Below are 16,989 nucleotides of genomic sequence, written 5' to 3'. Positions count from 1 at the left end.
TTCCTATCTTACGCATTGTTTCTGTTGCGTACGCGTAATCTTCTGAATTCATTAACGAAACATTGTATATGCTGATTTCTCTTTTTCTCTTCGCTTGGATAGAAATGGGAAACAGAGACGGGATATTAACTTTATTCGTTTGACGACTCTGTTCGGTACTGGAAAGTTCAGTGGGAATATTTAGATTTGCTGAAAGATCGATAAAAATTGTCAATTTTACGAAACAATGTAACAGTTCGAAAATTGTTGACTCGAAAGGCAAATGAATGTCTTGTTGCGTTTGTTTTTTTAATAATAGCAGATTGATCGGTTCTTTAGTTATTGAATACATATGCAATTGAATTGAATTATTGAGTACAAGTTTTTCAGGGAAAGCGAGAAACTGTTTGGAAGCTTGCAAAAACTTATTTACTAAACACGAAATGTTGGCAGGAACAATAAACTCTAGGAAACTCTAATATACAAATATTCTTTGAATTTCTCCTTGAACTTTGTTTCTTCGATACAATTTTCGATGAAAAGTTTGTTTCTTCGATAAAATTGATATTTGACGTTGCTGTAACTGTACGTTTATCAAAAACGAGTAAAAAGTAATTCATTCTTCGTCAAATCTTTTTTCATTGCGGAGGAACGATTCTGGTCAAAAAGCGTACAGCACGATACGAATAAGTCAGGGAATTCAATTGTTGATAACCAGTTTATCGATTACACTAGTTGCTGACAATTAAATTAGCGTGCAAGTCTCACGAACAGAGCACCATGGAGGTTAACTGAATGAGGAAACAGGAACAGGATCAGGATCAGGAATTACAATTTCGAGAAGGAAATAAATCCATGCGATTCGATACGTGAACACAACACGCATTCGGGTTCACAACTGCAAACACGAAGTAACTTTTTCCGTTTTCGTCCAGTCTCACTCAGTTTCACATATCTCTATCTTGTTTTTCATTGTATGGCGTTTCGTTAGGCGTTCGATTTTCCAATATTTTCCAGTGTTTTTAATCTTGTTCCTTTTTTTGCTTCTAAAAAAAAAAAAGGAAAGTTTAGAGTTCGAAGGAGACTTTAAGAGATTTAGCCCTGCTGTTCTTCCATTCCTCCTTGTGTTCCCTCTTCTCTTCAAATTTTAAAATACAATAAGACTTCCTATGATACGGAAGGTACATACTGCGTTATACGAATTTCGTGTTGCATGGGATCCAAGACACAGTCGGCATTAAATAAAAAGTTCATTTTAATATGACAGAAAATAACGTATCGTCTATTTTATTTTTAAATAATAGAAACTCACGATTTTCTTTTTTATAAGCATAGAATGACTTGAAGCATGTAAAATTAAGATGCTCCCACTAAAATATGTATTATAAATATTTAGAAATAAGTTTCATCGATATCGTTTCTCGCATGCTGTTACATTCATGCTGTTCATGGGCTGAATTTTCTTCACTTTCAGTAGCTCCTTATGTTCCTTATTCGCAGATGTTTCATTTGGTATTATTTGGTATTCTCTTTCATACGAGGATAGTAGAATTTTTTGATATGAACACGCCGTTGTATGGAATTCTACTGTTCTTTATTCATAACAGGTATAGAATATAAAAAGAATGGTAAGATTTAAATACACAGGCTCACGAAAGTATTCGAATACTTATAGATAGCTGTCATGAATACATTGTGTGCGTTACATAAAAGATTTTCAAATTTCATCAGCTCTGTTATAAGACTCGGTCATCGTGATTATATGAGTGAAGTTTGAAATCAACCTGAACTCTGTGATATATGTGTATTATAATTGATATACATATTTCGCAGAGAACACAACAGTACTTAAACCGTCAATTGTCCATTACATAAATAAGTCTTAGTATTCAGTGGGACCATTACTAACTTTTTACTAGATATCTATTTGTAATAAATATCTTGTAACTTCTATATACATTTTTACATTGGTTATAAATTTTATCAATAAAACATGATACAATATTATACAAATATATCATAATGACAGTCGTGTCTTATTACAGTGCTAATGAAAATTCAAAGTATTTTATATAACATACACAATAAAAAGTTTTCTATGGTAAATGTGCAAATAAAAAACATCGTGAGCCAGTATATATCGAACACTAAAGCTAAATATTAGGCTGTCACAAAAGTTTCATTCGTTTCATAAAGAAATAACATATGGTGGTATAATCATACTTGGAATTATACAATCTTTTGTTCAAAACTGTTCTTCTCCAAACCTATTTGTCTCTATGTACCTCAAATTTCGTATTGTCATCGTCGCTCTTCTCGAAATTTCAAAATATTTCCAATAACATCCATAACATATTCACAGTACGTTGCTACAAGTATTCAGATATTAGATCGTCCCAAAAGTTTCTTTCGTGTCATAAGGAGATAATAGATGCACAACAGATGCATTGTTCCAATAGAACGAAATGGATCATACGTAATTCAATAAAATAATATAAAACAAAAAATGTTGCGCATTTATTATTTCCTTATAAAAGCAATTTTGATTTAACAAATCTGACTTTGAAAAAAACAATTTTGGGACAACCTAATAATTAAAAATTGTGTGCATTATAATAATACCTATTCAGATATAATATTTTTATTTTTGCTCATACAGACCCGAAAAGAATAACACGATTAACGTGACCTTTCCCGCTTTTTCTCCATTTCCATTCTGCAATAGAAAGTCATTCGTGGGGATGAAAGAAAAGCATTTAACTCGCGAGTAAAGTTTGGACAGTTCTGACTGATACGACTTTGTTCTTACCCAGGTGTCATTGTTATAACCGCCAGAAAGAGATCAGCGGAGCTAACATGATTTTTCTATTTTTCTACTTCTACCTTTATTCTTGGAACAAAACGACATAGATAAGAGGTTTATGTTGGTCATGAACGCACAGCGTAGCATCCGATGAAGTGAAATAGATTGTTAATTTCTCGAATTTAAATTACGGCACAGATACTACTGATGTCAATGATTAGTGTAAACGATAAGTTCGTTTTCTAATTAACCATTTTCTTATAAGAGATATGTATTGAACGCTATTAGGAAAATATATATTAAATGTTAAATAATTGAAATATTCCATACGTTTGTGAATAGAATTATGACACAATGAAGTTAATTAACATACACAGATGTACGTAGGTATACTTGGAACTATTCTGTGCACAAGTTTGGTTTTACGACGAAAAGCAATTTGTGTTAAAGATTATTCGAAGTATGAATATTCGATAAAACAATTATATTATGTTTGTATGGTATTGCATTGGATAAAGTTTTGAAGATCCAAATGGTTGATATGTTAGAGTACTACGTGACTTCGATATTGTACTCATTTGTATTGTTATTAAGTTAGAAAAATTTACCAAATATCCAACTGGACAAATTGTAAAGTGCAAATTAAATAATAAAAAAAATTGTATGGTTCACATCAGTAGCAATACTGATAAATGGAAAAGTTGATTTTCGAAAATAATGAACAAAATATTCCAGTTGAATATTCCTTTCTTCCAATTTAAATTAAATCTTGTACTCACAATCAGCTATCAACTTCTATATTTATATTTAACAATTTACATTTTACTTATTTTTATTTTTATTTACGTGTTATATTTGACAATATCTTCTGTTATAAAAGTATCAAAATATCATTCTCATTTTTTGAAGCTCGCACATTTATATCGATCTCTGTTTTAAAAACATTTATATACGCAGAAAGTAAAAATTTTGCAACTTTAAAATTTATACGCTCGTTTAATACCCGGATAACCATACGGAATATATAGATTGTTGTTAGATAAATTATAAACAGGAGCTTTACGAAAGAATTACATAGAGCAAGAGCTTTAATTAATACTAATTAATTAAATTAATAAAAAAGATTAATAGAGCTTTAATTAATAATTGTTTATTGATATAAAGTGTATGAGCAAACAAATAAAAGCGTATAATTTGAATACTTGAATATTTCATATAATGAATGTTATAAACGCATACACTTTTCAAGAATATGCATCTGGAGCAATTTTTTCATGTTTTAACAAGAACATGGGAAGATCGTTAAAGAAAGTGTAGAAATATAAAGAGAAAATACGAAGCCTTAAATATAGAACTTGAGGGTTAAAACAAGTAATACTACTTAAGGGTTAAAGATTATTAATAGAGTTCGTTGAATATGAATTATCAATAGGAATTTTCATTAAGAGAACGGTGCTAACGGTGTTATTTATTAAAAACATACATAGAACAAAAAAGAACCGTATGTGAAATTTTTGTATAAACAGTAGTATAAAACCATTGAAATCATTTTATTCTTTCTTTAACTCATCCAATAAAAATGTAAATCTTCAAACTGCTGATGTTCATGCTTACATAGGAAATTTAAAGTTGCATAAATATACAAAAAGTACACGAACTAAAAAAATATAAAAAATGAAAAACAAAAGTAACATAGGCCAAAAAATATAACGATAAAAATACCAATAAAAATATACAAATGTACTCGCTGCAATATTTAGTGGATGAAATAGGTCTTTGTATATAATATACTGTCTCTTTAGTTGTATTGATAAAAACATGAATTTATATGCCCAATCTAATAATTATATTTTGTGTCGTCGCACGAATACCAAAAAGACAGGCAGTAAAGGAAAACTCGGTCAACGGTATAATAATCGTGCAAGTGCTTTCAAGCTTGAACGTGAATCGCAATCCGATTTTCCCTTGCGCGGCCGATTCGCGGAAACGTGAATCGATGCACGCAGCGTGAAGTTTTAATGCTCGAAATATCGCAGCTGTTGATGTCGCGCATTGTACCCGCCGATGAATTATAAAAATCTCCATAAAACATGAAATAGTTAATGCCATTACGTGAAACGCTTTACCGAAGGAATTTATTCGCGTTTCCCTCGTTTTTTTTTTATTTCTGCCTCGTGCTCGTTACCGCGTTTTTCATTTTCGTTCTACGCGACCGCGTTATTGTGGTTTGCACTTTATACACGCAGCCCGCGCTCGTACAAATCGTGTTTCTGTTCCATAAGAATAACCGATTTTAATAATACGTGCTTTTGAAAATGCATGCAATTACTAGATATATATCGCGCCAGTGTGTGTAATCGAGGCTAGAGCTGCAGTTTGAAAATCCCCGTTAATTGCGAATAATTGCTACGCATTGTTTACGACGAAACATTATGTCGGATATTGAAAACCGAATGGAGGCAGAAAGAAGGGAAATTTGTGAAAATTCTGCGTCACGGTTAGGTCATTCTATGAAAAGTTGCTTCATGCAGGTTTTGAATCAAGATTTGTTATTAGACTACGGTTCGAGTGTTCAAAGTATTCATTCGAGTTGCTAGAGTAGTGTTGAAGAATATGTAAAATGTATACGATATTTTACAATGTACAAGATGTTCGATGTATTTGTCGTAATATCTATAAGAATAACGAATTTGTCTCTGGCTTCCATTTCTTTAATTTTACTCGTAGCTCGTGCTTTGTACTTTGTATTTAACTTTAGCTTTAGTCATAAAAATCTGGATTTTCATAAATCTTCACAGCCTAGATATGTGATTTTGACCCGAAATAGCATTATAGCGACATAATACGTTTATGGAATATTTTCCTTACATAAGAAAAGTATCTTTCTACAAGCTAATATATCTCTTCGTGTGTACTTTGTAAACAAATTGGATCGCTTACGTTCGCGTTCAATTTTTATTACTGCTATGAGTTTTGAAGAAAGATCCGAAAAATTTTCTGATTAAAACATTTTTATTGTACAAAGCCAGCCATTGACTTAATTCTTCTGAAAGTAAATTAACGTAAAATAATATTTAGAAATATCTAAAAGATGGTATATTACACATACTAATTTTATTCTTTAAAGTATAAAAGAGGTCTGAAAAGGCGTATAAAGTTTAAACGAAACCTTTTAAAAAGTAGTTCGAAAATTAATTATATAGAATGGAAAGAAAGCTTTCCCTGGTTGTATGTAATCCATTAATCAATAATTGGTTGGGTAAAATCCACTTAAAAAGGCAAACGTTTGTGTGTCATTTCCTGTAAGGAAATGGTGGAAATCTCTCCATTTTATCCCTTCAAGAGAGGGATTAAGTAGGAGCAGATTACCTTAGAATTAAGATAATGTTACAGTAAGTCTTAAATAAAAAATACCAATGAAATTTTCTCCTTTTTTTAGCATAATGAATTCAGGAATATCTGTAATTATATTCTATGAAAATATAAAAATATTAGCAAAATGTATTTCATATTGACCGTTATATCTTATTCGTAATATAGCTTAAAGAAGCATAATTTAAACAAACGAGGGAGATATTTTTATGCGAGAAATAAATTATAAAGCAACAAGATGAAATTCCTCTGTACAAAGTATCTCTTTCCTGACAGAAAGTTAGTTTTTGAAATCTCTTGAGCACACATTCGATTCAAATGACTTTCGAATCGAACACTACTACTCTACTGTTCGATAAAATATATATATGTTATATATCGTGTTTGTTGAAGAAACTTTTGCATATTCATACGTGATTCCAATACCAGTGATCCAGTAACTTTATTAGCATATATTTTAGAAATTACTCAAAGCGTTTTTTTTTCTATAACAAAGACGAAAGAACATTCTAAATTTTGTATTAGTGGTAAGTTCAACGATCATAATTTTTGATGCTTTATTTAGTTATTAATTTCGAAAATCATAAGAGAATATAGAAGCGTGAATTTTTATTAATGTTTAAAACTCGCTATGTTTTTATGTATTTGTTACATATAGCTATAGTGAATACGAAAAATAGTTGCACATTTATATGTGTTATAATTAATTATTTTCATAGTTAGTCATTTATATAAGTATAAAGGTATCTCTTTGACAAATACAAAGTTTTATACAATGAAATACGTATATATATGAATAATTAATAATTTTATTAATTTTTAATTATATGTATACTACTGGTCAAAAGTTCGAAATCACTACGCACCCCATCGAAATCAAAATTTAAGAAATACGTCTTTTTAGGTTTCTCGTACCTTAGAAAACTTACTATCTAATCATTGTTAATATCCCTAAATAAACAAATAAATAAAGAGAAAATAACTATTTATGATGGTAAATAATAATAATTTACGAATTAACAACAAAACTAACAGAAGGTGCGATATAAATAAAACTGGCAATGAGAAATTGTTGCAAATTTTGATTTGCAGTATTTTTGTATACCAAAACACGTGCAAATCATTTTCATGGCTGCTGTATTCAAAGAAGATGCTACATTTATCTTCTATTTCGTATCGTAAATTAAATATGTCACTCGAACCAACCGATCTCCTTTATTTCTCTCTAAATGCGCAAAAACCATAAGCACGGTCGACAGCGCAGAAGAAAAAAGGAATAAAAAATAAAGAGGAAAGCAAACGTATTTTACAACAAGAAGCGATATTTTCCAGGCGTTAATGCGAGGGCGAAGATAAATAATTTCGAAGAATTCACGTATTAACAGAAGCGTGTTGTCTCTCATAGCAGAGAACTAAAAGAATTAATTATTACTAGACATTTTCTTTTTATTTGCTTTCAGAACGAACTACCGTCCCCATGCTTGGCAGTGCCTTTCCTGGGACCACTTTAGGTGAGTCGGGCGTTGCAGTAATGGAAATTTCTCTATTAAAATTTCAGGCAATAAGATTGTTTGCATTCCATCTTCCACGCTTTCCCATCCCTGGTATGATTCAAAGCACTCCACTCGCGTTTATTATCGACCGATACAGAGTACTCTTGCATTTTAAAGAGAAATCGATAGCCCGGGAGGGGTGGAGACTGTAAAGAGCTCGATAGCCGGGCGAAAATTCTTTTTCATTCTTCATAGAATGTAGGGAAGTCCAAGTTTCCTATCGAGTTAACAAACGTAATCTATGTCGGCCAGTGTAGCATTAGTTCGCTGATATATCAATAGAAAAAGACCTCGTGTCTATTTTACGTGAATCATAAATAATTGCACAGGTTCTTCAGAATTTTACCATATATACAGTTAGTCACGAAAGTCTACACGTACATCTGTCGAATTTTCTGTATCTGACTTATCATAGAAACAAGAAACGTACCTCGTCAGAAAATTATTTATCACCTGCCTATCAATAAAATTATTATTGATATATTTTTAAAAGGAATTGAATTTGTAAAAAACTTGTAAAAAATTACATCTGAAATTGCAAACTTAATTTCTCGAACACCAAGGAGATATTACTTACACTCACGCAGTACTTAAATCATGCTTATGTAAGTACACGTAACGTTATGTAAGTACTCTAATTATATTAATTGTAATGAAATATATTGTTATATTCTATTATATTGCGTTAACATTTTATCAAATATAATTAACATTATATATTATTGTAATATTAAGCCTATTCTTCTTATCATCTCATGTATATGTTAACAGGTGTATGTAATTTCTGTATCTTTTTACTTCTCTGTTATTTATGTCGTAACGTCTTCACAAAATTCGCAGAGTTGACGTTTACATTATAATAATTTATATCGCTATACATGTATAGTACGTAGACTTGTGCATCGTAATGTAACGACTGTAAATAGAACCAGAAGGACATTTACTATTTTTTGCGTTTATTTTCCTTCTTCGAAACAGATATTTCTAAGCCAATGTTCGAATATCCAAACGTATGAAAGTACGGAGGGGATGTTTGAGATAAGAGCTCGAAGACATCTGAAATAAGAACATAAAAAGTTCTCGTGTCAATTCAACCCGAATAGCAATTTATTTTATATCCGTATGAAAATCTTCCTCCGAACAGAAGCGGAAGACAGTTTCTTACTTTTTTGCCACGTCTGTACCTACTCTTTGTTCGTAAGAGAGATATCTCTAAGTTGACACAGGAATATTCAGAGCAACGGATAAAAGTACGCTTGCGAATGTTTGATAAAAGGGAAGTTCACTCTGAGAATAGTTATCGCCTTCCCTCTTTGGAACGTTTGTGCCAGACAGCGGATGATTCGATAAAAGAAACTTCTTACCTTGTGTTATACTTTTCAGTGGTAGACAGATCTAGCGTAGATAAGAGGAAAACGTACGAGACTTGTGACTTTCCGGAATTTAATTCCAACTTCCTTGGAGATCGACGATTTGATCTAAATCCCAGACTGAACTTCCCCTACACTGTATGCACATACGTAAGTAGGTGTATTTGTTCGGTAGTTGGTATCAGAAGTTCTTCTCATCGGCTCGTGCTTGGCTTAGATACATATGTATACCAGGTAAAAACAGAACTTTGTTAAATTAAACTTTTGTTTATTAATTCGTTTCACCTGTGAGGTGATAAATATCCCATATATATTTACTGTTGCTCACTAAAGTATTTAAACACGCCTGTAGAAACTTTTAATGAAGAGATCACGTGTGTTATATGAAATATTTCGAAATTTTATTATCACTGTAATGAGACTCCACCATCATAATTATACTCATAAAATTTGAAACAAATTTAAACATGTACATTGAAAGTACAAAATGTTCGGTGCGAGTATATGCTTCGCATACCTCGCGAAAGAAATGAAATATTTAATATTCTAATTAATAAGACTCAGTATTCAATGGGCTGATCTTTAACACTAATTATACGTTTAAAGTGACTATTCGTGTTGCAAACTAAGTTTTTATTAAATATATGCAGGGCGTGACAGAACATGCGGGACCCATTTTACGCCTGAAAACAATGAAGAAAGTTGCTAGAAACCTGTTCTATCTATCTTCGTTTGTGAGATACAATGAATTTTACGTTTTGATCTTGTGTTATGCAATTACCTTAAAAGAAGATGCTCAAAGTTACCAACTCGCATTTCAAGGCAAGCCAGTAAACGTCTTATCATGAATCCGGTTAAACTTTGAATGATTCCTGGTGTTTCGCAAGTTTGTTGAAAAACTTGTTCCATTCTGAATATATCAATATTTTTAATAGGTATTCCGTACACAATAGACTCTATGTTTATATAAAATTCTTTCATTGTTTTCACTGGTATGTAATCAGTTCCCTGAGTAACATACATTCTCAGATTAGTTTCAAATTTTATCGATGTAATCATGATACCGGCGTCTTCTTACGACGCTACTGAAATTTCAAAATATTGCGTATAACACACACAATTATGTACGTAAAAGTTTCCAAGGTATTTCCATGAGCCACGTAGTACATAGGTCAGTGAATAAGTGAGTTACTGCTTCCCTCTAAAAAACTTATGGATAGCTAAAAAAAAGTGTTTCTTATCGTTAACGTAATAATATGTATGGCCTAGAAATATCATTGACTTAAGAACACTTCATATCGCAATATCAGCATTTGCACGTTTCTAGCCTCGTTTTAAAGCGTTGCCTTAAATAATATTTCGCAAGGCTAGTAAAACTTTACCAGCGTTGCTATCCGCTGTCCCAAAACACATACCAAAGACCAATATGAAAACCATCGCGTGACCGCTGGAAAGAGTTCGTCATTCATAAATCATCGAACATCATGTAACTCATATTTATCAGACACGTGCAGCGTATAACTTGTTCGTCAAGCACCGAGTTCTTTGAGTTGTTCAAAATATACATGTGAAAACCGTGTTTTCGATCTTTGTCTTCGTTACCCTGACCCGCTGTATTCGGATCCCGGACCTCTTTCCTAGAAAATATCGTCGATTTCTTGCGAGCAATCTTCACCTTTCTCGACCCTAATAACGCGGTATAACAGTATAACCTTACATTCGATCGTTACATTTTTAAGTAACTAACATAGTTCCTCAGCATATGCTAACGTTTATCGTAACAAGAAGCTAATTTGTGAATTGCGCTTTCGGGGTATTTGCATCCGATTTCCTAACGTCATTTTGACATGGTATCTTTCACTTTATCATCCGTGTTAGAATAATTCTCAGCCATGCTTTCCATTATTCGGGCAAACATGAAAATCGTATGGTGATATGTCTGAATTACAAGGTGGATATTGCTTCTATTTAAATTTACGCAAGGGAATCTGCCCACAAGAACCGTATACAGCATACATTTCGATATACGACGTTTATAACAAGGAAAGAATGCATATTTGTGTAGACAAGAACTGTATAAATCTTTTTGATAAAGAAAGGTTACCGTTGTTCTATAAAATTGTAGACACGTATACGAATCTTTTTAATTCCCTTTTCCTTTTTATTACACGACTTTCTATTCCTTTTGCACTGTTTGATATAAGAAAGTTTTCATGCTGATAAATGTACGTGTAATAGAATTCTTATCTTGGAAAAGATCTTACACCTAAGTTTGAATTGATAGCTAATATCTTCGTAACGACCTTGTAACAACGTTGAATCGCGATATTAGCAAAAGAAAGCTTTCCTTCCTTCCGGCTAATGTTCCTTCCAACGAGATGCTTTTAAACATTTATTCACATAATACGAATTGCATTGTTCATATTTTCGTTTAGTCCGAGTATAACGAAGATTAATTATTATTGTTATAATAATTCTTTTCTTGTATAAAGTTTTTACCAGATAATTTTGTATTGTATATTCTAATATATTGGATATATTAAGCTAGTAAAATTTCAAAGTTTATTAATGTAAAGAATCAAAAGAGAGTTGTGTAATAAGAGGGTGGATAATGCTTTTAATTAATTTGTTAAGCATAAATGAGATACTATTAAGAAAAGAAGAAAATATTAAGAATTTTTCTTTTATTTGTAGTAAGAGTCTCCTGGAAATGAGAAAATTCTTTCTTTTTTCTATTACCATGGCTTTAGAATCTCTTCTTATATTTATTTTGTTGTTTTATTATTCGATTTTCAATTAATTTACATCTACATTATCTCTGAAATACGTATACATTGAATTCCATTAATAGTCTTCTGTGTCCAGAAACGTTCAAATTACACCTGTTAAAATAAATATCTCGTTGATTAGAAGTACTATTTACATTGTCTCTATAAACAAACATTAATTCTATTGTAGCCGGTGTATGACTTCGATTGATGTGGGTTTGAAGCTCTCGTAATTTGCAAACGATCGAAGGATTAGAATTCATTGGGCAATTCGATAACAATGTTCTTGAAAATCTTTTTCGAGGATTTGTTTGATATATCAGCATAAACATACATGTTCTACAGAGACTTATATAAAGAGAAGAGGTGTTGAGAGAAATTAATCATCGGACGAAAATAAGCGGATAGCATCCTTAAGTGAAGTTTTTAAAAAATCAGGAAAAGCTGTTAAAATGCATTTTATGATTATTTGCAGCTAAAAGCCAAAAACTGGGGCCTTGTATGGATATGAAAATAATTTTTAATTAACTTCTAATCTAACCTAAACAAATTTCAGATTTTGGTGTGATTTTTTGAGCAGGCTTAGATAGCAACCAACGTAGCAACGTAGCGTCTCCTCGTCGTCAGAAATAAACTCCGTCCCTGATGAAAATCACCTTCACCTTTGACCTCAGTTGACTATCATGCGGTCCATAGGGGCGTGTATATATATACCAATATGCTATATTAACCAATATTGATATATCAAATGTTTGCCTCTTTTCCTTTGTTGGAACGAAAGTGAATATGAATTTCATATTTAGAATATGAAAATTTGAACTTCGTGATAGATTTAAGATAGACATGATGCATATTATGCAAGTTTTAGTAAATGATCCTGTCTTCCATCGAAACTTGATAATTTTATTAGTTTGTCTGACAATGAATGTGATTATGCGTTGTAGTATATGTACGATAAGCATAATAAACGATCTCGAAAGAAATTCTATTAATTAATATGATTACTGTCGCTCGAATTTTCATTATTTCTGGTATACGTTAACGACGTAACTTTTCGCGCAAAATCTATGTTGTAAAATTTCATGTACGTATAAACCTTGTATGAATTGTAACGAAAGTTCCGTTTAATGGTTTATGATTTTGTTTTATGATTTTGAATTATGATTTTTACACGGTGAACACGTCAACGCACCGAAATCTAAATTATACTGCAGATATGTATATAATTATTGTTTAGGGAATTCATGCCCTAACAGTAAAAACAGAAAAGTATTGCTTTCTATTTCTATTTTCCATCAACGACGTCTGTAGTATATTCGCTTATTCATATTGTAATATTTTATAAAAAATATCCAAAATGTTTTCTTTGAACGTTAATTGATTCTCTAATTTCTTCTTGGGAAATGTTCTTTTCCATATCATATTTTATAAAAAGCAAATGCCTCTACCTTTATCACAAGCACTAATGAGTCTTTGACGCATATTCTCACGTTTAACCAGGTTTGCGCTTTATAAGCTGCACCTTTTACATGATTCCGTAGAAAGAAGAAATTTGAAAGAAGTTAAATAGGGAGAAGTACCTAAACGATTTCTAAATCTTAAAATATGTACTTGTAATTTGAAGCTTCAATTCATCAAGTATGTTAATTCCATAAGTTTTGTTATGAACAAAATTTAGCTGCCGCTTATCGTAATTGAAAATGACTTGGAAATGAAAAATGATAACAAGGAAAGAGACACGAGAAGATCGCATAGAACAGTCCGTTTTTAATTGCATAACATTCTTTTATTATAATTCTTGCTAAAGTCCCGGAATAATTACGAGGTGAGTTATATTTATATGCCCCACCCTGTATACTACATTATTATAATAATTATCGCATCATATATTTGAAATTATTTTATCAGGTTACGTTAAATTACTTTAATTACGTCTTGAATGACATTTTATCAAAAAAAAAAAAAAAAACAATTTTAACCAGCATCGATCGAGATAAAATTGAATATTAAAATACAGTTTAAACGTAGAGGAAAATCGAATAGCTTCTGATAATCTCACGTCGAAGTCATATCGTAATGTCAGCGAGGAACTCGTTGCTCTGATGCTGCACCGCTATCGGAAAACAATTTTTCGATGTTGTGCAAGAAGCGAAGGTAGAACGCCGATTCGACTAATTACGATGTCAACAACACCGCTTGACGATTAATGCGGGATTTCATGGCCAATTCAACGCTGATTTCTGCTTTCGCTGCGTTTAGTTAAGTGTTGCACGAGGCTTTCATTTTTCCCTTACCTTAATTGATTTCCGTCGGACAAGTACGCGTAGATTGCGAATTTAATTTGTAATAATCTGCATTTTTATCCTGTATTGTTAACTCCACTATGGGAATTATTTTCAACTTTGTATATTACTTTTTCGTGGTAAATATTCTATTTGTAATTTATTCTGAATTTACAAATTTCAGCCTATAAATGTTAGATTTTGGTGAAAATTGAACTTTTCACATTTTATGCCTGAATTAATAAGAGTTACTATATTTCATAAATTTGATGAATTGCCTTACATTGCCGAATTTTTATCCGATTCTCTCGGTCAGTTTCTTTTACATGTTTCATAAAATAGATTTCGGGATATTGTATTATTACTAAAAAGATTTATGCGTCCCTTTTATGTAGATTCGAGAATACACCCATCTGTTCAGTAGAAGAAAAATTTCTCGACTTATAAATCTCAACAAATTTACAGTATGACGTAAGCAAAATAGAAATCTAGAAATAAGATAAATTCGATTTGTAAGCAACATATCTGTGATAATAAAAAATCTGCCTGTTTAATGAGAGATTAACTTAAAAATGTCCAGAGTTACAGACTTTTATAGATTTACAGAATGACACGAATAAGATAGAAATTTGAAAACAAATCGATAAATGTTATATTTTTAAAGATAACACAACTGTAATAAAACCCGGCTCTAATAAAGCATTGATCCAAACATTTCCAGAATTATACATTTCTATGAAATTAAAATACAACACTTTGAACAAAATCGAAATTTAACAACGAATCGGTAAATTAGATTTAAAAGTAGCTTAATGGCGATAGTATAAAGCGTAGCCTTTGAGAAGATTAAAATAGTAATTAGTAGTTTTGTTAAGGAAACTAGCATCTTTAATCGTTCGAAAGTTCATAGTCGGCGGCTGTTGGAATGTATTGCGTAATGGATGGTAAGGTTCGTTGCGAACCTCAGGTTTGCCGCCCCTTTCCGTTTTCTACCAAATTACCGAATTCCTGCTACTGTTCATTTACCCTTCTAACTTCCTACAAGATCCTGCAACTTTCCAGTAACATTTCACGCGTTAATACCAGTTTTAAGATGCTTTTTCAGTTCTCACAGCACGCGTGTAATCCTGCCTATAATAAATTTTACCGAATCTTCTCTAATTTCCGGTATGCTTTTTAAATTACTACTAAGTTATAATTTAAATCTAAAAAAAATTAAGTTAAAGTACTATTAAGTTATATCGTCCTTTCAGCTTCGTCTCTGCTTAAATACTCAGAGTAATTCATTCGACAATGAATAGCATCATGAAGTATCTTTTCTTAAATATAGGGATGTTCTATTATATTTAATTAGTAAGTGGGGAACATTACGGACATAGTATGCAACGTTAATTTTTTTTTATACAATAAAAATATTTCGTTATATTGAACTGTGGAAAATAAAAGTAAATAAGTATACAAAACAAATAAACAAATAAATATATTACTCGGATTATTCAATTTTTACACAATAACAATAATTTAGTATATTAAATCGTACTCAATACTTGTTAAATTACAAAGTTATTTAACCCTTAAACTGTAAACGTTTTTACGGTACCTTACGGTAAACAAGAATCTTTTATGCCCAGATGATACATTTTTCAGTAGGTAATACTTGAAAAAAATCCATTAAAATTCATATAACACGTTCAAACGTTCTAACTTAAGGTTATAATATTTTTACCAAATAGCTTCTTTTTGGAAAGTGGGGGAGCGGGAGGTTCGCCGCCTATTACCTTGCGTGAAATTCAATCCGGTTGAAATAGCTCGAGCATAAAATACTCACATTCACAGTTTAAAGGTTAATAGTTTGAAATATTATAGAATCAAAGAAAAAGAAGTTATTATGCACTGTTAATTCTTTCACGACAAATATGAAGAATAAATCGAATAACAGAATGTAGAATAAAGTGCCGCAATTATTCAGCTTTTGCACTATAGCAATAGTTTATTATATTGATTTGGAAAGAATAATTTCAAATAATGGGTAGATACAGAGTTATTAAATTAGAGCTAAGCCTTTCTGCTGCGAAAATTTTAATATTGTATAACGACTTACAAAAGTACTTGAACATTTATCTCACCTTAAAACTTCGTTAGTATAGACATAGACATAGAGGTATCATATCGATAAAATTTACAAAAATTTGCAAAAATTAAAAAAAAAGTAGAAGTTATAAAATTATTTATTACAAGCGGATGCTCCACAAAGATTACCAAAGTATTCGAACAGTCAATTATTTATTATATTAGTAAGTCACAGTATTTAGTGAGATTATACGTGATAGTGTCATATACGTACTAGTTTTTTACTAAATGTACATTTGCAATAAATGCGTGTATCATCTATGCACATTTTCGGATCGTTTTCATATTTTGCCAGTTTATCAGTTTACCAGTTACGGTAGTCGTATCTCATTTGAACGTTCATGAAATATCGAAAAGTTTTCTATAACGCACGTAATACGTACATTCACAAATATTTTCTATGATGAATGTTCAAATACCTTTGCGAATCACTGTAGTCACTTTGTTCCCGTTCGTTAGTTAGAACGACGTTACGTGTGAAAAGTTGTTTTATCGAAAAATTGATTGATATCGGTGTTAATTGGATGGTATTAAATCGACAGAAGGTGAGACTTCATTAAGAAATAAAATATATCGTTAAACAAGCGATTAAATAACGTTGAATTTAATTTATAATGCATATTGAAATGTTAGTTGGTTGTTTGAGAAAGTAGAAGTAATAGAAGTAAAGATCGAAACGTTTAATGGAAGAAAATGAAATATTTGTTATTTTTACCAAAACATGGTTTTTAT

General features: G+C 31.2%; 1 protein-coding gene across 3 annotated transcripts in view; it reads left to right on the top strand.

Moving 5' to 3' along the window:
* The window catches only part of LOC138186191 (uncharacterized), a 147,072-nt gene that overhangs the window by 68,663 nt on the left and 61,420 nt on the right, over window positions 1–16,989 (top strand). For 2 of the 3 annotated variants that reach the window (XM_069125798.1, XM_069125789.1), the window contains exon 2: window positions 7,615–7,665. The exons of the other annotated variant lie outside the window; for it this stretch is intronic. The gene's annotated coding sequence lies outside the window, so the exon portion shown is untranslated. The remainder of the gene's footprint in view (window positions 1–7,614; window positions 7,666–16,989) is intronic. 3 annotated transcript variants of the gene reach the window in all.

This window comes from Bombus flavifrons, chromosome 1, assembly GCF_040668555.2.
Source record: "Bombus flavifrons isolate JBK064 chromosome 1, iyBomFlav1_principal, whole genome shotgun sequence".
In the NCBI taxonomy this organism is placed as follows: Eukaryota; Metazoa; Arthropoda; class Insecta; order Hymenoptera; family Apidae; genus Bombus; species Bombus flavifrons.
This window is presented reverse-complemented; position numbering and strand designations above follow the sequence as displayed.